This window comes from Elephas maximus, chromosome 2 (genome assembly GCF_024166365.1).
Source record: "Elephas maximus indicus isolate mEleMax1 chromosome 2, mEleMax1 primary haplotype, whole genome shotgun sequence".
In the NCBI taxonomy this organism is placed as follows: Eukaryota; Metazoa; Chordata; class Mammalia; order Proboscidea; family Elephantidae; genus Elephas; species Elephas maximus.
Window position 1 is genome coordinate 93,785,484 of NC_064820.1, and position 22,206 is coordinate 93,807,689.

Genomic DNA, 22,206 nt, shown 5'->3' on the forward strand with positions numbered 1-22,206 from the left:
TGATATATATATATATATAAACCAAACCACTGCCATTAAGTCGATTCCGACTCATAGTGCCTGGTGGATTCAAACTGCAGACCTTTTGGTTAGGAGCCATAGCTTTTAACCACTACACCACCAGGGTTTCCATATATATGTATGTATATATATATATATATAAAACCCAACACCTAGTGCATAATGAATATATATATATATATATAAAACATTTAATCAGTGGCTGGCGTATAAAATTCAATGAAAAATGTTAGCTATTATTACTTTTAAATTATTTTCTTTTTTAACTACTTGTATAGCACATGCTTTGAGAGCTTTAATAATGAATGCGTATAATTATATTATTTAGGACTTAGTTTTACAAAATAGAGACAACATGGATACATTTTCTACTTAATGGCATAAATAGCGATTCAAATAATGGTAACTCACCCAGAATTGTCTCTAGAAGTGCAAAGTCCAAGACAAATACTTTTTGTGGGGTCCCTCCCTGTCTGTGTAATTTGATTTTAAAATGTATTATGAAATTCACAGGCCTGTATAAGTTATGGTAACTTATTGATAATGATTTAGATTAATGAGCAGAGAGATTTTTATGCATTTGTTTAGCATCCAATTACAGTATGTGAAAACTCTTTGTAGCATTGCCAAAAACTGTGATAACTCTGAGATTTTACCCTACAAGGAATATAACAAGTTAGTTTGTTACTATTTCAGGGATTCTGGCAGAAGACAAAAGATTCCTGGGTCAGAGACAAAGAGATAATTGTTCACAGCAAAAACAAGTGCTGCGCTGGCCAACAGGAATTATTTGCTCTTCAGACTCTTCTTGGAAATAGAGGCCAGCTGATGGGCCCCAGGACAACCTCACCTGTATGAGTCCCAAACTAGAGTGTTGCTGTAAGTTGGAATTGACTCAATGGCAGCGGGTTTGGGTTTGGGGGTTTATGCCCAGGACAGGAGTCCTGGTGGCTCAATGGTTAATTAAGTGCTTGGCTGCTAACCGAGAAGTGGGTCATTTGAATCCACCCACAGGAGCCACAGAAAAAGACCTGATGATTTGCTCCCATAAAGATTACAGCCTAGAAAACCCTATGGGGCAATTCTACTCTGTCATGTGGGATCACCATGAGCTGAAATCAACTTGGCAGTACACAACAACAATAACATCCCCAGGTTAGAGGGGCAAAGAGTTTCCCCAAGTGCAGAAATGGGGACTGAATGAAATCTCTGTGGTTCACGATCTGAGGTTAGACCACCATGCAGAGATGGCACTGCCTGCCCTGGCCAGTACCAGGTGCCAGAAGGGGCCCTAGAAAATGTAGAGAAAGGCACTCCAAAGCTTGAGGTCCTTCTAGAACTGGAAATATCCTAGGAGTCCTGGTGGTGCTCGTGTGCCAACCAAAAGGTTGTGGTTGGTGGTTTGCACCTGCCAGCCGCTCCCTGGGAGAATAACCCATTGCCATCAAGTTATTTCTGACTCATAGTGACCCTATAGGACAAAGCAGAACTGCCCCACGGGGTTTTCAAGGAGCAGCTGGTGAATTTAAACTGCCAACCTTTTGGTTAGCAGCCATAACTATTAACCACTTCACCACCAGGGCTCCGCTTGGGAGAAAAGACCTGGTGATTTGCTCCCATGAAGATTATAGCCGAGGTAACCCTATGAAACAGTTCTACTCTGCCCTCTAGGGTTGCTATGAGTTGGAATCAACTTGGTGGTGTACAACAACATCATATATATAGCCTACTATTTTTAAGACTTCAGTTCCAACTTTAAGTTTTTAAGCTTTTAGATTTGAGAGTCAATTTGTATTTGTTTACACCTTGCTCTATTCCTCTTTCAAAGCTTTGTACCACTCAAAATTTAATGATAATTGAGAATACTTCTTTTAAAATATGGATACTTTTGTAAGAGTTTGATACATAATTTATCCATGAAAACAAAAAGACATTCCACATTGCTGGATTGAAAGTTGACTCAGTACTTACACCTATACTCAATAAATAGTATTTTAATGTGTGTCTCATCCCTGTTTAAATACTTGTATTTAATACATGTATTTTCTAATTTTGCATGGATGACTCAGCTCATCTGTAGTTGCTAATTAAAATAATTCTGTGGTTAGTGAGTAGAATTTGCTCATAATGGAAGTATTACCTCATTAATCTATTAGACTAACTTGCCTTTTTATAACAGTTCGTTGTGATCATGCCTATTATTCGTTCCTCACAAGAAGCTATAAATTTTGTATTATTAACTGCCTTTGACAGATGAGAAAGCTAAGGGGAGTGTTTTAAGGTTGTCCAAGGTTACAAATTTAGCATCACAGCCATGAACAAACTGGGTTTACTGGACTCCTCATCTGATGTTCTTATGCTTTTGGCAACTTCCATGTGCATCCGCCAGGCACTCCTTGGAAACTCTATGGGGCAGTTCTACTTTGTCCTATAGGGTCGCTATGAGTCAGAATCGACTTGACGGCAGTGGGTTTTGGTTATGTGCTTTCCCCAGGCACACCTGTCATGATCAAGTTAGTATTTATTCTGAGTGTTTTTCCATATTCACCATGTCAAAAAGGATAGCATGTCATTTTTCTCTCTTTCCTGATGCCTATATTGCTTCAAGGGAATATGGTTTTAATATTCAATAATGAATATTAAATACACCTATTAAATATGATATATGACAAGAAATCTATATTCTGCATTCAAAGTTGTACTGTTACCCAACATTCTGATATGTGTGTGTGTCACTGTAGTGAACACAATGGATCCTCCTGCCAGTCACCTTTTAACTACCTAAATTTTACAGCTTCTCAGGAGGATCTTGCTGCATGTCAGACTTGATGCCCGCATGTCCCTTTCTTAATTCTGAATAAAAGAACGAAAGAATTACTATCCTTATATGGTTGGTAACTGATAAGGAGAGCTCTGCTCCACATATTCAAAAGAAGTGATGCTGTCACAACCTACCCCCAGGGTTCCATCAGGGCTTCCTGGCACTCTACAAGATCCCAGAAACTGATAGGTTCATTATGATCTCTCAGGTGTGCAGGGCTACATTCCACAGTTAGGAGTGGTACAGCATATAGACAAAACTGAGCAGATCCTTTGCTATTTACTAGTCATATGACATGGTCAAGTCACTTGTTTAACATCCATTTATAATCTTGTGAATGTATTTTTAAACAGAATTTCCCAAATGAAAATCATTTTACATTTTTCTTGAAGTGATTTGAAATATTGGCTTCTCTGATATTATGTTTTTATTATCAAAATATCCGAAGGTTCTAACAATGATTTTATGATAGACCATGTTCATCTATAAACCAAATCAAACCCATTGCTGTCGAGTTGATTCCAACTCATAGTGAGCCTGTAGGAGAAAGTAGAACTGCCCCACAGGGTTTCCAAGGCTGTAAATCAATGGGTGCAGACTGCCATATCTTTCTTCCTCAGAGCAGCTGGTGGGTTCGAATTGTTGACCTTTTGGTTAGCAGCTGAGCACTTAAGCACTGTGCCAGAGGAGCTCCTTACTTTCATCTACAGAGAGTTGGAAAAGAAGAATAAAGTTCAGTGAGTTCTGGGAACAGAAGTTTGACCTTAAACACTATTCCTTTCTAGTTCTTTTTTTCCCTTACCTTTTTGTTGATAAAAGTTCAGTTTTAAAACCATTTTTTTTCCACAATATCTAAAGTAACATAATAGGAAGAAGAGACATGGTAGGTAATGGTTTACGTTAGAAGGAATAAGTGCAAGAGCTTACTTTTTTTTCCCCCCATCATGCTCATGGCCTTGAGGCCCCCTCTGGGTAATGGTGCTACTTGCCAGAGGCTTCTTCAGAAGGTGTGTGTGGTAAAAGTGGTACTTGCCCAGTCAGTCTTTATGGACTTGTATCTTACTCAAACAAAGCTACTATTGTGAGGATGGTACAAGACTGGACAACATTTTGTTCTGTTATATGTAAGGTCATTGTGAGTCAGAACCGATCTGACGGCACTTAATGAAAACATCTTCTATATCACTACCACTACGAACAGTTATTTAGTTATACTGAATTTATTAAAGAGTTGAAGAAAAAAAAAGTCACAAAAATTATAAATATGTTAGATATGGCTCTTTCATAATAAAAAGGAAAGCACCCTTTCCTACAGTGCCTATTGAGAAAGTAACCTAGTTTCCAACCCTACTGTTCTATTCGGAGAGTTCTAAGAGTTTCTCCTTTGCGATCTCTCCTACCTACTATCAGAAGTTACTATCCACAATATCAATCTTAATCCAGAATCTTTCTCCCTCTCTCTCCCAGAAGTATATTCTCCCAAGTGCGACTTAAAATAGTCTTCTGGAGGCTCAAGAAGGACAGTTCAGATTTGATGTTGGCACTCACAGAACACAGAAGGGTGTAGAGTTGTTGTGATCTTCCCAAATCTGGCCTCTAAAAGTTTCTCCAATGGTGTGAATCACAGACAGGTGTCTTTGCTCTTAGTATTCAGAAAGTAGGTGTTGGATCACACAGTCAAACACGCACGCACACACACGCACACACACACATGCTCACACACACACACCACTCTCACTACAGGGCAGCAAATATTAGTATTCAGGGGCAGAAAAGACTAAATCCATAAGAAAGAAGAGAAATAATTTCCTTCCTTATAATTTTCAAAGCCATCGTTCTCCAAAATTTTGCCTAGTGGTGTTGATTCCTTTCATTTACTCCCCCATTTCCAAATTGTGTCTCCTCAGGCTACTGAGTATAAGTAAATAACGAATCCATATGCTTCTTTAGGGTGCATTCTTAGCTGTAGATGAACAAACCAAACCGTGGACATGATTGCTCTTAGACAATGTACCATTTTTCCTCTCTGATCTTGGTGGGGGGGTGGGGGTGGCGGTGGAGGGCAATGAGGAGGAAACGCTTTTGAGGAAGAGGTTTCATTTTTCTAGTTAAGTCAGCAGTTGTGGAACTAAATTTATTTGGCTAATGGACATATGGTGATAATGTTAGATGCATTGGGCAAATGAAAAAATTTTTAGAAATCTTGCAAGATAAAGAAAACTTCTTTGTGTGCTTAAAGAATATAAAGTAAGCACTGAACCTGATATTAAATTTGAGCTAGACAACTAGAACTCACTTAACCTCTAATAAAGGAGTAGAACCAATTATTTTCACTTTGTAAAGGGATGAACTTCTCTTTGATGATAAATTTAATTATTGAAATAACAATAAAGAGATTTATTATTTGAGACTGCAGAGACCCAGGAATTGTCTTTGAATCTGTTATATTGGAGAGTATTTATTTTCTATTCTTTGTGTAACTTTCCCTTTGATAGAAATAGCTCTGTTTGTTTTGTTCAATTTTTTTGTCACCCAAAACATGGAAAGAACAAGTACCTTGACTAGCTAACAAAAGTCTAGGCAAAAAGAGATATAATTATAGTTCTGGAGGATGTCTAATTTTCCCGTAGCAAGTAAAACAAATCCCTGAAATCAGGGTCAAATTAAATCTGAGTTTCATTCTTGACCAGAGAGATATAACATTGTTTTGCTGTTATAAAGTAGCCCTGGTGCAGCAGTGGTTAAGCACGCAGCTGCTAACCAAAATGTTGGTTCGAAGCTACCAGCTGTTCCACGGGAGAAAGATGTGGCAGTCTGCTTCTGTAAAGATTACAGTCTGGGAAACCTTATGGGGCAATTCTACTGTGCCCTGTAGCGTTGCTATGAGTCCGAATCAGCTCGATGCAATGGGTTGATATTACATTATCCATTACACTATTTTTTTGGTACATAGCAAAATAATAACTAAACTTGAGATTTTTACCTATACTTTTTCATTCTGGAAGAAGGTCTGACATAAAGTCTGATTTTTTACCAAGCTATTGATTTTGGAAATTTATGTTTCTGTCATTCTCTCAGAGTTTGGGATAATTGTGTACATTATTTTATCATTTCTTTCCTTGCATTGATATATTTTTGTGTGTGAAAAATTCTTGCCCTTTCAGTGATACAGATCGGACTGCATATAAATTTTGAGTGTTTTTCATATAGGTTTCCTAAATTTTAACTCTCTGGTCTGGTAGTTTACATATTTCAGGCAGATGCTCTTTTAAATGATCTGATCTTATTTATGGGCTGGAATGGCAGTTGGTTTGGGTTTCTAGTACAAAGTAAATCATTCATAGATATATCTTATAAAAACAAAAAAAGACAAAAGTCAAATATCTATTTAAGCCTATACCCTATTCATCGGTCTTCATTAAGGCAGCCAATTAATACATGTTAAGCATTTACAGTGACAGCTTAAGATTGTTATACTCAAAGAGTTATTTTTTTGTTTCCACATAATTATAAAATAATAATTTTGATCTTTTCCAGTGATTTGAAACCTAAGCATTTTCTGGGGAGTTTCCAAAACTCCTTATGTTTAGGCCACACCCTCAGCCAACGAAATCAGGAAATTTGGGGTTAGGGCATAGGCCTCCGTATTTTTTTGTCTAACATTTTACTTTGAAAAAACAGCGAGCCTACAAAATATTCACAAGGATAGTAGATTAATACCCATATATTCTGGCAAAATTTGCTTTATTTCTTTGTATTTACACAAATATTAGTATGTTCTTTTATTTTGAACCATTTAAGAGTAACTTACTCTCAAACTATGAAATTTTATCCTCAGATATTTCTGTTCCAAATAAGTCCTACGAACAAAGACATTCTTCTATATGAAGGCACACAACGTAATTATCACACTCAGGAAATTAGTACTGGCATATCATTATGACTTAATATATAATTCATATTCAAATACTCTATCCATCCTAGTAATTCTTCATAGCTGTTTTTGTTTTTTGTTGAGGATCCAGTCAAAGATCTCACATTGAATTTAGTTGCCTTGTCATCTTTTTCCTCCCTTAACCTAGAACAGTTCTCCAGTATGTCGTCAATCTTCATGAAATTTGTCCTTTATATTTTTGAAAGCACAGGCCAGTTGTTTTACAGTACGTCCTTCAACTTGGATTTGTATGATTATTTCTTCAAGATTAAATTCAGAATAAACATTTTTGGCATGAAAGCTCTATCTACGAGACGTTCATCTCAGCAAATCACATTTGAGGGCGCACAATATCACTTGTTACACTATTGGTGATATTAGATTTGCGCACTTGGTTGAGGAGACATCTTCCTGATTTCCACAATAAAAACATACCCTTTTACTTTGTGATTAATAACGTGATCAATGAGGTGACACTTTTCACTTTTAGTGAACATCTTATACCCCAACAACCAATTCAATAAGAAATTTTTGGGTAGGACCTAGCTTTAGTTTCCGTTGTTAATTCTTGCCTGAATCAATTGTTATTTTGATTTTGTAAAATTGTGATTTTAAAAATTCTTATCACACTTTCCACATTTAAGGGTGGGCATTTTAAAGAATTCTAAACGAGATTTTCTGTCTCTTAGTTACAGTGCTACTATACCAGAAATACCCCAAATGGGTGGCTTTAACAAACAGAAAATTTTTTGCACACAGCCTAGGATGCTAGAAGTTCGAATTCAGGGTGCTAGTTCTAGGGGAAGACTTTCTTTCTCTGGGGGCTCTGGGGAAAGTCTTTGTCTCTTTTCAGCTTCTGTTTCTCGGTTCCTTGGCAATCTTCACGTGCCAAGCATCTGGTGTAGCATCTGTCTTCCCCCATCTTTGCTTTTTTGCTACTTGCTTAATCTGCTTTTAAATCTCAAAAGAGGTTGATTTAAGACACTCCATACACTAATATAACAAAGAAAATCTTTTTCCCAAGTGGGAATATAACCACTGGTATAGTAGGATTTATAACACATATTTTCTGGACACAATTCAATCCATAACACTCTCCTCTCTTTATAAATTTAAAGTTTAAATTACTGTATATATTCATATGTATATATATATATACACACATATATGTATATGTATATGCATATATATTTATACACACATATACATACACCCAATAACATAACAGTATGAACTCATTGATTTCTTAATTCAATGTCATATTCAATAACTGTCATTATTCATTTTAATGCCCCATTTATCCCAAATTTGACCCATGAAAACCCTTTCAAATGGCTTTGTGTCTTTTTGACATTTCTCCATCAATTTGGGGGACACTTGTTTTCTTTCTGGTGCAACAGGATATTCTAAACTTGTATTGCTCTTTTACTTCCCCAGCCCTGAATCAGTCATTTTTCCAAAGTCTTTGTTTCTTTTAATGGGAAATGACAGTTAGAAACCAAGATTTGGGGGATCACTGGTCTTGGGGACATTATTTCTAAGCCCATTCAGGGTCAGAGCTAGGAATTTTATGTATATTTAAAAGTTCCTATGAATACCTCTATTATTAATCCAACCCCACAAGTTTTTCCTCTCTTTCCTCTGTTCTATATTTACCTTTTCCCACAGTAAGAAGGGTGGTTCCTAACCACATCAAAATATTTATGCATTTTCAGGCCTACAATACACAAAAAACAGTTTTGTAATTGATACACCTATACCACTCCCGGACCCCTGGTGGCACAGTGGTTAAGAACTCGGTTGCTAACAATTTGAATCCACTGGCTATTCCTTGGAAGCCATATGAGGCAGTTCTACTCTGTCCTATAGGGTCGCTATGAGTCAAAATCGACTCAACGGCAATGGGTTTTTTTTGGGGGGGGTTTATAACACTTTCATAACCAACAAACCTACTGGTTAAGGCTCAAGATTTCTTTGTAGTTTTTGTTTTTAGTATATATTCTACTCAGAGTGTACGTTCAGAGTACAGCACTCAAAACTATTCAAATCAACTCTTTTTCTTCTGTGTGGTTATCAATTTGGTACACAGTTGGGTTCATTTGTTGCTTTTTAAATTTACTTTTTCCTATTTTATTGATTTTTTGGAAGATGAAACATAAACATTTTACAGAATCAAACTATGTAAAGAGGTATAATCAGAGAAGTTTCATTCACTTTCCTTTCCTTTCCTTTCCCATGTACTCTCTGTAGGCAACTCATTTCTTTCTTTCTTTTTTTTTTTGGTATATCCTTCTTGTGTTTCTTTTTGCAAATATATACATATGTTATTGTTGGTAGATGCTGAGTTGGTTGCAACTCATAGCAACCCTATGCACAACAGAACAAAACGCTGTCCGGTCTTGTGCCATCCTCACAATCATTGCTATGTTTGAGCCTGTTGTTGCAGCCACTGTGTTGATCTATCTTGTTAAGGGTCTTCCTCTTTTTCTCTGACCCTCTACTTTACCAAGCATGATGTCCTGCACCAGGGACTGGTTCTTCCCGATAACATGTCTAAAGTAAGTAGGATGAAGTCTCTCCATCCTTGCTTCTAAGGGGCATTCTGGCTGTACTTCTTTCAAGATAGATTTGTTCGTTCTTTTGGCAGTCCATGATATATTCAATATTCTTCACCAGTAACATAATTCAAATACATTATACATATATATATATATTTAAAAAAAAACACAAGGATACATCAAAATAATATATATTATACTCTTATTATATGTATAATTATATGTTATATATATATTATATATATATAGTTTTAGTTTTTCCTTCTTTTTTACACAAGGGTAATTCCTTACACAAAACGTAGCATGCCATATATAGCTTTCTTTTTTTTAACCTTGTTTTTTCCCTTACCAACAGTCCTGGGAATCACTCCATACATATCAGTACTTAGAAACCTTCCTGCTCCGTTTTTACAGTCATAGTTCTCCATGGTTTGCATATACAGTTTATTCAATCAATGTCTTATGTATAGGAATTTAGGTTTTTCAAATATTTTGCTATTGTGAATAATGCGCAATGAGTCACTTTGTGTATATATGTTTAAATGTTGGAGGTGTATCTTCAAGGTTAATTCCTTGACACAGTAGGAATCCTGTGTCAAAGGATACATGCATATGTAGTTTTGTTAGATATTGACAAATTCCTCTACTTAGGTGTTGTGCCATTTTGTCATTCCACAAGCAATATACGAGAGTGCCTGTTTTCCCATAGCCTCTGTGACAGGGTATGAAATCAACCTTTGAAATTTTTGCCAATTTTAGAAGTGGCATCTCACTCTAGTCATGGCTTTTGCCATATCTATATGTTATATATTATTTTAATATTTCAATTTAAAATTACTGTTTTTAACACTGAAATGTTTATTTTAACCCCACTGAAGCAATACTAGCTAAGACAGCCATGGTTTTGATAATGGTAATTTATTTTTTCCTTATATACATTAAAATATATTCATAACAATTAAAGACTTTAAAACAGCCTGTCTCTGTACCACCTAAAATCAGTTTTTGTATCCCCAATGGCACACATATTGTACTTTTTGAAAATTGCTCTAATATAAAGTTTAAACAATCTTCAAAACACAAGACCACTGCACATTTTATAGCTTTGAGGTAGATTTTGTGACATTTGAGTTTAGAAAACCAACAAAAATTTATAGGCCAAATGAGTTGGTACTTAAAGTTAGTTTCAAAAGATATATTGCCTTACCAACATTTTTACCAGGTTATCACATTTTTATTAGCTGCATCCACTCTTTCTAACATCACAACAGTGTTACTCTAGTGGTAGTGAAAATCATCCAGATGTTGCGAGAAAAATCGATCAAATTGTTCTGTCAATCAACACACACACACATATGTATGTATGTATGTATGTTAGATGATATGGAGAATATATAAAAGCAGACATTCAAAACTCACCTTCAAGAAGTGTAAAATTTAATCGGAGATACTAGTATCGTAAAAGATATTTACTCAGATGACTAAATATTAAGTGCAAGAAAAAAGAACAATAGAGGAGTTTATAATGGTGTTGTTAGTTGCCATTGAGTTGATTCTGACTCATGACAACCACATGTGTGTCAGAGTAGAACTATGCTTCCATAGGGTTTTCAAGGGTGTGACCTTTCAGAAGCAGATACTAGGCCTTTCGTCCAAGCTGTCCCTGGGTGAGCTGCAACCACCAACCTTTCGGCTAGTAGTTGAGCTCTTAAGCATTTGTGCCATCCAAGGCTCACAGTCTGTCTTGGAAGAAGTACAGCCAGAATGCTCCTTAGAAGAGAGGATGGCAAGGCTTCGTTTCACTTACTTTGGCCATGTTATTAGGGGAGACCAGCATGCTTGGCAAAGTAGAGGGTAAGGAAAAGAGGAAGAATCTCAACAGGTGGATTGACACAATGGCTGCAACAATGGACTCAAAAATAGCAATGATTGTGAGGATGGTGCAGGCCCAGGCGACGTGTTACTTTGTTGTTCATAGGGTTGCCCTGTTAGTTATCTAGTGCTGCTATAACAGAAATACCACAAGTGGATGTCTTTAACAAACAGATGTTTATTCTCTCACAGTCCAGTAGGCTAGAAGTCCAAATTCAGGACATCAGCTCCAGGGGAAGGCCCTCTCTTTCTGTCAGCTCTGGGAGAAGGCCCCTGTCATCAATCTTCTCTGGGTCTAGGAGCTTCTCTGTGCAGGAAGCTCAGGTTCAAAGGACATGCTCTGCTGCCACACTGCTTTCTTGGTGGTATGAGTTCCTCCCTCTCTGCTTGCTTCCCTTTTTTTTTTTTTTTAATCTCTTGTAAGATAAAAGGTGGTGTAGGCCACACTTCCTTTACATTGGATCAGGGATGTGACCTTAGTAAGGGAGTTGCAATCCCACCCTAATCCTCTTTAACATAAAATTACAATCACAAAATGGAGGACAACCACAATACTTGGAATCATGGCCTAACCAAGTAGACACATACTTTTGGGGGACACAATTCAATTCATAACACTCTACACTTTGGCCCTCAAAAATTCATGTCCTTGCTACATGCAAGACACATCTACCCCATCATATCATAGTGAAAGCCCTAAATCAACTCCAAGCCCCAAATCCAAAAATTCCTCTATATCTGTGAAATCTGGAATATGAGTTATCTGCTTCGAAAGTACAATGGCAGAACAGGAACAAGCTAGACATTTCCATTACAAATGGGAGAAATTGCAGAGAAAGAAGGGATAACAGGTACCAAGCAAGTCAGTAAAACATACTACATTAGCTCTCAAGGACTTGAAAATAATCCTCTGTTCTCTGAGGCCATTTATACAATAACCCTGACCTGGAGGGTATTGCTCAGACTCTAGGTATTGGCCACACTCTCCAGAATCTGAGTGGAGACACCTTGGCCCTGGGTTTAAGTTCCACCTTCTAGGCCCACTGGGATGGCAACTCTGCTCCCTGGACTTTAGGTGCACCATTTTCCTAGTCCACCTGAGTGGCGGCTCCACCCTTAGAAACCCCAGGGGTTGTGTCCGTACCTTTTGAGACTGTGGCAGCTCAGCTTCCTGTGTTCCTTGTCTCTTCATTTTCTGCTTCCTGGTTCCTTGGCCTCTCAGCCTATGGGCCTCATGCGCAAATCTGCCCTGCTGAGGCAAGTGTTCCAAAGCTCAGTAGCTCCACCAATAAGTGCCAGGAGGCATCCCACTCTGCCAGGAAGCCTTCTGCACACAGGCACTCATCTGTCTTGCTCCATGGGGCAGCTCCAGTGGTGTCTGGCTCTGGTCTCCTGGTTGTGCTGTTCCAGTTTGCTGCTGCTGTTTCTCACCAACTGCACCTTCTCTGGTGTTAACAGTTCTCCTCACTTCCTTCTGAGTCTTCTATCCATTCACAGTTTCAAAACTTCTTCCACATTTTAGGTATCTGTTAGAGCAGTATCCCACTCTTGGTACCAAATTCTGTCTTAGTCATCTAGTGCTGCTGTAACAGAAATACCAAAAGTGGATAGCTTCAACAAACAGAAGTTTATTTTCTCAGAGTTTAGTAGGTTAGAAGTCCAAATTCAGGGCACCAGCTCCAGGGGAAAGCTTCCTCTGTCAGCTCTGGAGGAAGGTCCTTGTTATCAATCTTTTCTTTGACTAGGAGCTCTTCTGCACATGAACCTCAGGTCTGAAGGATGTGCTCTGCTCCTGGCACCGCTATCATGGTGGTGTGAGTCCCCCTCCCCTGCCCAATTGCTTCCATTTCCTGTTATCTCTTGTAAGATAAAAGATGGTGCAGGCCACACTCCAGGGAAATTCCCTTTACATTAGATCAGGGATGTGACCTTAGTAAGGGTGTTATAATCCCACCCCAATCCTCTTTAACATAAAATTACAATCACAAAATGGAGGATACATATTTTGGGGGGACACAATTCAATCCACGACAGTTGCTATGAGTTGGAACTGATTCTGTGGCAACTAATGACATAACTATTTTAAGCTAGATAAGTCAAGCAATCTATCTTGGTAGAAGGGACAGCTGAGGTGAGAGTTGAAAGATGGATAGAATTCAGATAGGCAACATGTTAGATAAAGTACTGTAATGAAAAAACTAAGCGTGTTGAATGGATAGTGAATAGACTAATTTGATTGATTCATATATTTGATCAATCATTTATTTCTTTATTAAACAACTATTTATTGAGCTGCTGCTATGTCCTCAAACAAGCTCTGAGGATAAAATGGTAAATAGTCCCTGCTGTCACAGAGTTTATAATATGACAGGGTGGGAAGTGAGGTTGGAATTGACAACAGGGCCTTGTAGACTGTATTGAAGAGTTTTATCTTTATTGTAAGAGCAATAAGAAACCTTCGAAGAATTCTAGGCCAAGTGGTTACACGAATCAGATCTGTGTTTTGAAAATAATTCTCGCCATACTATGTAGAATAGATTGTATGATGATTATGGTGGATATAGGCTTTGAGAGTCTTGGTTAACATGCTTGGTTACTAATCAAAAGATTAGAGGTTTGAGTCCACCCAGAGGCAACTTGGAAGAAAGGTCTGGTAATATGCTTCTAAAAAAATCAGCCATTGAAAACCCTATGGAGCACTATTCTACTCTGACATACATGGGGTCACTCACTCTGAGTTAGGGTTAACTCGATGAAGATTGTGGTGGTCTATAAATTTACAGGTCTGGAGCTTCAAGGAGATAAAAATTTGTGAGTTATCTAGTGTATTATTTTGGGTCCTCTGGGACTCAGATTTTTTTTTTTTAAATTGCACTTTAGATGAAGGTTTACAGAACAAACTAATTTCTCACGGAACAGTAAGTACAAGAATTGTTTTATGACATTAGTTAACAACCCCATGACGTGTCAGCACTCTCTGTTCTTGACCTTGAGTTCCTTATTACCAGCTTTCCTGTTCCCTCCTGCCTTCTAGTCCTTGCCCCTGGGCTGTTGTGCCCCTTTAGTCCTGTTTTGTTTTATCAGCCTGTCTAATCTTTGGCTGAAGGGTGAACCTCGGGAATGACTTCTTCACTGAGCTTAAAGGGTGTCCAGGGGTCATACTCTTGGGATTTCTCCAGTCTCTGTCAGGCCAGTAAGTCCGGCCTTTTTTTCTGAGTCAGAATTTTGTTCTACATTTTTCTCTAGCTCTGTCCAGGACCCTCTACTATGACCCCTGTCAGACCAGTCAGTGGTGGTAGCCAGGCACCAACTAGTTGTACTGGACTCAGTCTGGTGGAGACTGTGGTAGACGTGGTCCATTAGTCCTTTGGACTAATCTTTCCCTTGTATCGTTAGTTTTCGTCATTCTGCCTTGCTCCCGAAGGAGTGAGACCAGTGGAGTATCTTAGATGGCCACTCACAGGCTTTTAAGACCCCAGATGCTCTTCACCACAGTAGAATGTAGAACATTGTCTTTATAAACTATGTTACGCTAATTGAGCTAGATGTTCCCCAAGGACTCAGATTCTTGTTTGGAGTTAAGAGTGCAAGTTTATTAGGCAGGGGTGGGGAGGGTTAAAAATACCTATGAAAGTCAAAGGACTGGGCTTGGAAAGCCTTCAGATGATGATGCTGATCTGACACCTGAACAGAGAGAGGCAGAACTGGGCAGAAAGAGCCTTAGACTGTGACGCAAATGTGACAGAGCCTTGGCAAACTCAGTGAAAGCTCCAGATCAAAGATTGCCCGTTAGAGGAGTCCATGTTGGGCAGATACAGCCAAGCTGTAGTATATCCACTGTGTTCAGTCACTGGCTAGGGGCTTCCAGAGAAGTGGGTGACCTTAGATCAAACACTGTGGTGAATCTCAAAAGCACAGCAGCTGGAGGCTGTCACTTTTCATCCTTCCTCACTTCTGAAAGCAAGTTCTTTCTTGAAGGGAGATCTGAGTAGCACACCTTGATGTTACCACATCTGGTATAGGCGCTAACTGAAGACATGCATGTGGCAATAGAATTAAATGTAAGAATATGTCTGAAGAAGAATTTATTAAATAAAGATTTTATTTACGTGAAAAGTAGAAAATATAAATGAAAACCAGGTTCTGAAGGGTCATAATGACAAAACGTTTGGTTGGTACATTTACATGTATATCTATCTTCCAAGTTGTTCTAAAGAGTAATTAAATCAGTTTATAAAAATATTGTCAGTGTAATAGTAAAATAAAATAAAAAAAAAAAGACGAACTAGGAGAAAATGATGTAGCAGGAGTACGTTGTTTAAAGAATTGCATGTTATAAAATTATATGTGCTGACTAGAAGTAGGTAGTTCTAAAATTTCTAGCTGCTCATGCAAAGATGAAAATATAATCAGCTATATGATTCACAGTGTTTATAAGACAAAAATAAGTGAAATGTTAAGGAGAAACCTAGTTTTTTTCTGAAACTGAGATGAGAAAGGACCTGTGGGTCTTCATAAAGACAACATGCATAAATCAATGGGCAGCATTCTCACAGTCATTCTTACCATAAACACAGGAAGGGGTTACATGACCCTCATTCTTAAATTTCACCTAGGTTCACTGACGCAAATGTATGTGGGAGTCTGAAGACTAATTCAGCGATATGTTAAAGAGGATTAAGGGGAAAGAAATAGAATGTCCTATAGACTATCCATGATGGATTAGGATTGACATCTTCTCTTGAAATCCAAGGACCTGATACAGAGACATGACTTGGAAGCATAACTCAATTTCCCTATAGAAGCGGACTGAGTGGCTATCAGTAAACCAGACCAATAATCTAATTAAGAAGTAAGTTTTGTTTCTTTGAGTGCACACACAACAGAGCTTCTTGCCCTGAACATTCCATACCTTTGAGTGTGGCTACGGAAATTTCAGCCTCAAAAAAATTTAAAGGAGATAAATGAACTAAATATTCACTTCTTTTTAAAAAGAAAATATTTAAAAGGAAAACCTCCAATCTCAAAACAATGTTCGTAGAGTATCTAACACATGGTATTTCCAGACTTTACCTCATGAAATTCTCATGGAAAATTTTCTACATATAAGACTTTCTCTTGCTTAAATTTTTCCTTGAGTGGTGGTTTTACTTTATGTTAACAAACTCTTTGATTCTCCCTCCCTTCAAGAGGTGATGTTTAACGCCCCTCCCCTTGGATTTAGTGAATTCCTTCTAATAAATAGAATAAAGCTTAAGTGAGGATGTAAGTGAGGATGTGTTTTGGAGGATATTCTTAAATACGTTTAGTAAATACAAATTTTAGTCAGTGGATATATCCTTCTTACAAATATTTTAAGATATATTCAAATTTTTGAAGCCAAGTGTCACAGCATGGTTTATTCTCCTTCTGACTCTGATGTGTTGAATACATTCTTAAATATATTCACTAGTATAATTTTTATGAATGCTATTTTATAAGAAGCAGGAATGTATAGTGGGCTAAACTCTGTAGCTTATTGGCTGTGTAACTATGAACAAGTTATTCAACATGTCTGTGCCTCAGTTTCCTTATCTATAAATGGAAATATAATTAAGTCTACCTCATAGGATCGTGTGAAGAGCAAATGAATTAATTTATGTAAAGCACATAAAATAGTGCTTGACAAGTTGTAGGTGCTCAATAAATGTTAGGAAAAAATTAGATTCTGTAGATATATTTAAAAGATCATTTTCACTAAATATAATTCAAAACAATGTTTCTTAAGTTTTGGTAAATTTGGTCAACGAAACAGTCAATTTAGCCATTCAGTGAGTTGATTATTCAGTAAGTTGATTTTAGTGGACTGATTTTCTGTGAATTGCTGTGCTTTTTATTGATGATGATTCTCTATTTATTATTTGTGAATGTGCTTTAACATTTTATTTCTCCAAAACGCATGTCCTACAGGCCATACATGATTAAGTAAGTGATTAATGTTTTGAAAGGCACTAATTAGTATAAAAGGCACTTGAAAATTTCAAAAAATGATGTTTAGCACACACATGACTAGAAATCTGATTCGTTGACCACAGAAATTTTCTGTAGATACTTTATATCTTTCACTGAAAAGTGAAAATTTGAGAATATTTTCTTATATTATTTCCACGTGTTTATAAAGTTTCAGAAATAGATGTGGCAGGTATGAATTGTAACTAAAGTGCAGACACTTGTTAAAGAAAAAAATATAAGCCCAGAGTACGTGAAGTGACAATCCAGAATCACAGGAAAAGATCTTTGGCTCTACAATACTGTAAAATGCTTTCCTTGCATTTAATAAAAAACTTATCAGATCATTCTTTAAGGTGGTGAAATGGGAAAACAAATCTCTGTCTATTGATTACAAATAGCTCAGTGGAGACTGGACCCTTGCTAGTAGTTAATAGCTAAGCAATTCAAGCTGCCTGTTTAAGATCCAAAAATATTCCCAAAGATGGGAAAGCCATATTACAGCAGTAAGCTATAATATGCAGCTGGTTCTGCTGATCCAGAATCATAGGATTTTTGCCTTGCAAGGGGCTCTGTAAATCATGTAGCCTGAACCTTCAATTGAAGCGCTTTAAAGGAAGTTTTAAAGAAACTTCAAAGGCTTCATTAGACCATATATTTGCTAGGACTACTTATTACTGCTAAAATCCTCTAAGGCTTTCGAATGTACCCATGCACTGAAGAGATTATTCAGCTTGTTGAAGGTGACTTATTAAAATGTGGCTCTGGGCTACTTGTGGTGAAAGAAAAGTGTAAAAGGCAAGGGGAAGCTAGATGAGCCTCTCATGTTAGGTAATCTTGGCTGTTGCTTACATTGTGGCTGGAATGTGCAAGGACAATTTTATATACAAGAAACAGACTAGTCTTCCATGAGACAAGAAACACTGGTTGCTACATAAAAACACGGTGCTACTTTATTCTTCTAAGCCAATGGAATAGTATTAGGATTTAGTTTATTCAATTTTTTTTAGGAGAACACATTGGGTTTGGGGAATTTCATCTAAAGAATTTTATGTCCTGAGCATCATGTATGTTTGCTATCATGTGTAAAGCTTATAAAAGTGAGATGCAAAGGATTGAGCCTTGCACTGGTGCAACATTTAAAGAATAATATTCCAAACAGGAATTCTGATCTTCTCCCACATATCCTTCCTTTTTCCATGCTTCTTGAATCCCTTCTCCACCATGTTGCATTTTCTCACGTGGAGTCCACCATACACTTCACCATCTCCCTGCCACGCTCAACTACCTAAGAACTGTTGTTTGTTTTTGTCTTGGATTGTTTCCTCAAGACTTTCCTGAGTAAATTTAGACTTTGCTCTGTCTTGGAGAGTGGGTTCTCTGGGTGGCACAGTCAGTGCACTTGGCTGCTAAACGTTTGGAGATTTGAGTCCACCCAGAGATGCCTTAGAAGAAAGGCTTGGGGACCTACTTTTGAAAAATCAGCCATTGAAAACCCTGTGGAGCTTAATTCTACTCTGACACCCACACCAGGGTTGCCATGAGTCAGAATCTACTTGGCAGCAGCTTTTCTTAAAATCATAATTTTTTTGTTGTTGTGGTTGGAAATATACACGGTAGAATACACATCAATTCAACAATTTCTACTTGTACAATTTAGTGACATTGATTACATTCTTCAAGCTGTGCAACCATTCTCACCCTCCTTTTCTGAATTGTTCCTGCTCCTGTTGTCAATTTCATCTCATATAAACTGAGAAAAACCAAACCCGCTGTCGTTGAGTCGATTCCGACTCATAGTTCTTTAAAAAAGCATAATGTTCAATGCAGATATTTTTTACTAATCAAGTTAAACTATTGATTGCTTTAAGGAAGACTTCAGGGGGTATTTTTGATGCAAGGATTAAGATTTAAAGATTATCTCAGGATAATAGTTTCAAGGGTTCATCCAGCCTCAATAGCTCTAGAAAGTCTGGATTCCATGAAAATTTGAAACTGTGTTCTCATCGCCCCCAATCAAGATTATTATAATCTTTGGTTTGTTTCTTCAAAAGAGCAGGGAGCAGGGAAAGCTGAGTGGCCAATTCCCAAATTCATTTTCATGGGTGGGGGCATAGCAATGATGAGAGAAAGAGTTCAAATTCCATATCCAAATTCTTGCCCCATTAGAGAAGTAAAATATGAAGCATTACTTCACTGTTTAGCAGTTACTGAAAACAGCACTGTTGCTTCCGGACATCAGTGACTGACAGTTGAACCAATCGAACAAACCATAAGTTAATTTAACAATTTGGCACTCAGAACTCAGAGATGCCCTGATTGATCACATACTGAGCTGATGTTTCATGACAGCTATTAGAACTAAGTTACTAAATGGTCTCTGTGGTGCATACCTAATAGTGAAATGACAAGGTTATACTCACATTGGAAATATTATGGGTAGAAGGGCGATAACATCACAAAAGTCTGTAATCCTTGCATCAGATTACGGACTAAAGATCAAAGCAGGCAACTTTGGGAGGATGGAACTTGCCTCAAGTATGACTTTCACAATTTTCGGCTCTGGAAGGTTAAAGCTGCATTTTGGTGAGCAGTTACAGTGCAATGAATCACTTTTATATGGCTTTTCTAGCTGTGGTCTTTTAGCTCCCACAAGATGATTGTCTGGGACTATGTGAATTGAGTGGCTTATGGCCTACTGAGGGGAATGGTCAGTTTGTGGTCCTGGTGGGAGGACCATTCCTTGAAATTGACAAGGAGTTTGCTGTTATAAGGGTTAACACCACAGAGGTTCAATGGAAACCTCATTGTCATTAAGAAAAAAGTCTGGAGCAGAGCATGTCATTTCAACCAAGGATATGGGGTCCCTGTGCTGAGAACCTCCTAGATGCAGAAGAAGGAGCAAACACTAAAGATGGCATGAGATGGTGTGAGATGGTGAGAGATGCCAGAGGTGGGCTTGCTGGCCCATATTGCGAAAGTTGAGTGCCTTCAGGCAAGAGGCTTGCTGGTAGAACAAAAAGAGTTGCAACACTAGCCAGTACAGGGCAGAGGACTGATTATGTCCCATGCAGGAGTTGCATGCCTCTCCCCTTGGGTAGCAGGGGCTCAGGTGGTGTGGAGGGCTCTCCCGAGCAAGGTGGTGGTAGCCACAGACAGCGGTGATGGAAGACAGCATCTGAAATCTAACCTGAGCCACAATGCACTTGATCAGTGGCAGAAGATGGACATGGGTAATTTGAGGAACAGTAAGCAGTTCTCCTTTGGAGACTTTGTTGGTATTGTTTACCTTTTGCTTTCTGTAAATAATAGTAATGTCTTTCACTTTGCCAACACTGTGTAAGTGTCTCACGTGTCTGACTAAATTGCAGATGAACATAGAGCCCATAGAAAGATTGATGCCAGTTGATGTATGTATTTCATTCCTAGCAAACTTATGGCTGCCTGTCTGCATATGCAATGCAGATAGACAGTCACGTACATACAACAGTCATAGGTCATATTTACACAGACAGCTTCTGTTACTTGCCTCTTCTATTCTTTCTCTCTTTTGGCATAAATAACTAAGTAGTTCCTGCACTGCATGGGGATTAGAAATTCATTAAATTTGCAACTAATTTCTTAAATTTCAGGAAGAGAATCCTGTAGTCTTATGTTACTGGACAGATAGTGATGCATATAGAAAAAGGGAATTAAAATTAGTTCAATCAATAGCAACTTACTATTTTTCTCTGATAATCATTTAAAAATGAATTTGGATTTCTCCCTTAGAGATATCAGGCATACCTAAAATTCTTTAAACCAATTACATAAACATGCAACAAGAGAGTTTTAGAAGACAATTGAATATGTTTGCAGGAGAAAAATTTGAGGTCCTTTGCTTTGTGAAAGAGATGCATGAAGTTTGGTTCTGATCGGGCTAATAGAGATCTTGGGAGAAATTGCTTCAGTTTTCATATATTTGATAGATAAATCACTATTACTTTTTGGAACAGTCTTTTGGTAATTGTATTGTGGGACTGTACAGTATTGGCACTTATTGATGAAGATCAAAGATCACAGCCTTCAATACAGATTATAGCTCGACATAAAGAAAATAAAAACCCTCACAACTGGATCAATAAGTGACATCATGATAAATGGAGAAAAGAGTGAAGTTGTCAAGAATTTCATTTTACTTGGATCCACAATCAATACCCATGGAAGCGGCAGTCAAGAAACCAAAAGATGCATTGCATTGGGCAAATCTGCACAAAAGACCTCTTTAAGGTGTTAAAAAGCAAAGACATTGCCCTGAACACTAAGGTGTGCCTGACACAAGCCATGGTGTTTTCAGTCGCCTCATATGTATGTGAAAGCTGGATGATGAATAAGGAAGACTGAAGAAGAGTTGACTCCTTTGAACTGTGGTTTTGACAATTAAATTAAATATACCATGGACTGTCTAAAGAATGAAAAAATCTGTCTTGGAAAAAGTACAACCAGAATGCTCCTTAGAAGCAAGGATGGCGAGACTACGACTCACATACTTTGGACATATTATCAGGAGGAATCAGTCCCTGGAGAAGGACATCATGCTTGGTAGAGTAGAGGGTCAGCAAAAAAGAGGAAGGCTCAATGAGATGGACTGACACAGTGGCTGCAACAATGGGCTCAAGCATAATACGAATCATGAGGATGGCAGGACTAGGCAATGTTTATTCTGTTGTGCATAGGGTCGCTATGAGTCAGAACTGACTTGATGGCACCTAATGACAACAATAACAACAGTATTGGCACTCTTGAGAGCCTGAGAAAAACAACTGTTTAAATTAGTAGAATTATCTGAGGAGGTCTTTATAGAAGCTCTTTACAGTATCAATGTCCAGGGCCACCCTAGGATCATTTAAGATGAAGATGCAAATATATGTACGTTATAAGGCAGTGGGTGTATGTGGTGAAATGAGTTTCTTTATGTGGCCTTTTGACTCAGTTCTTTGGAAAAACAGCTTGAGAGATTTTTCCCTTAACCC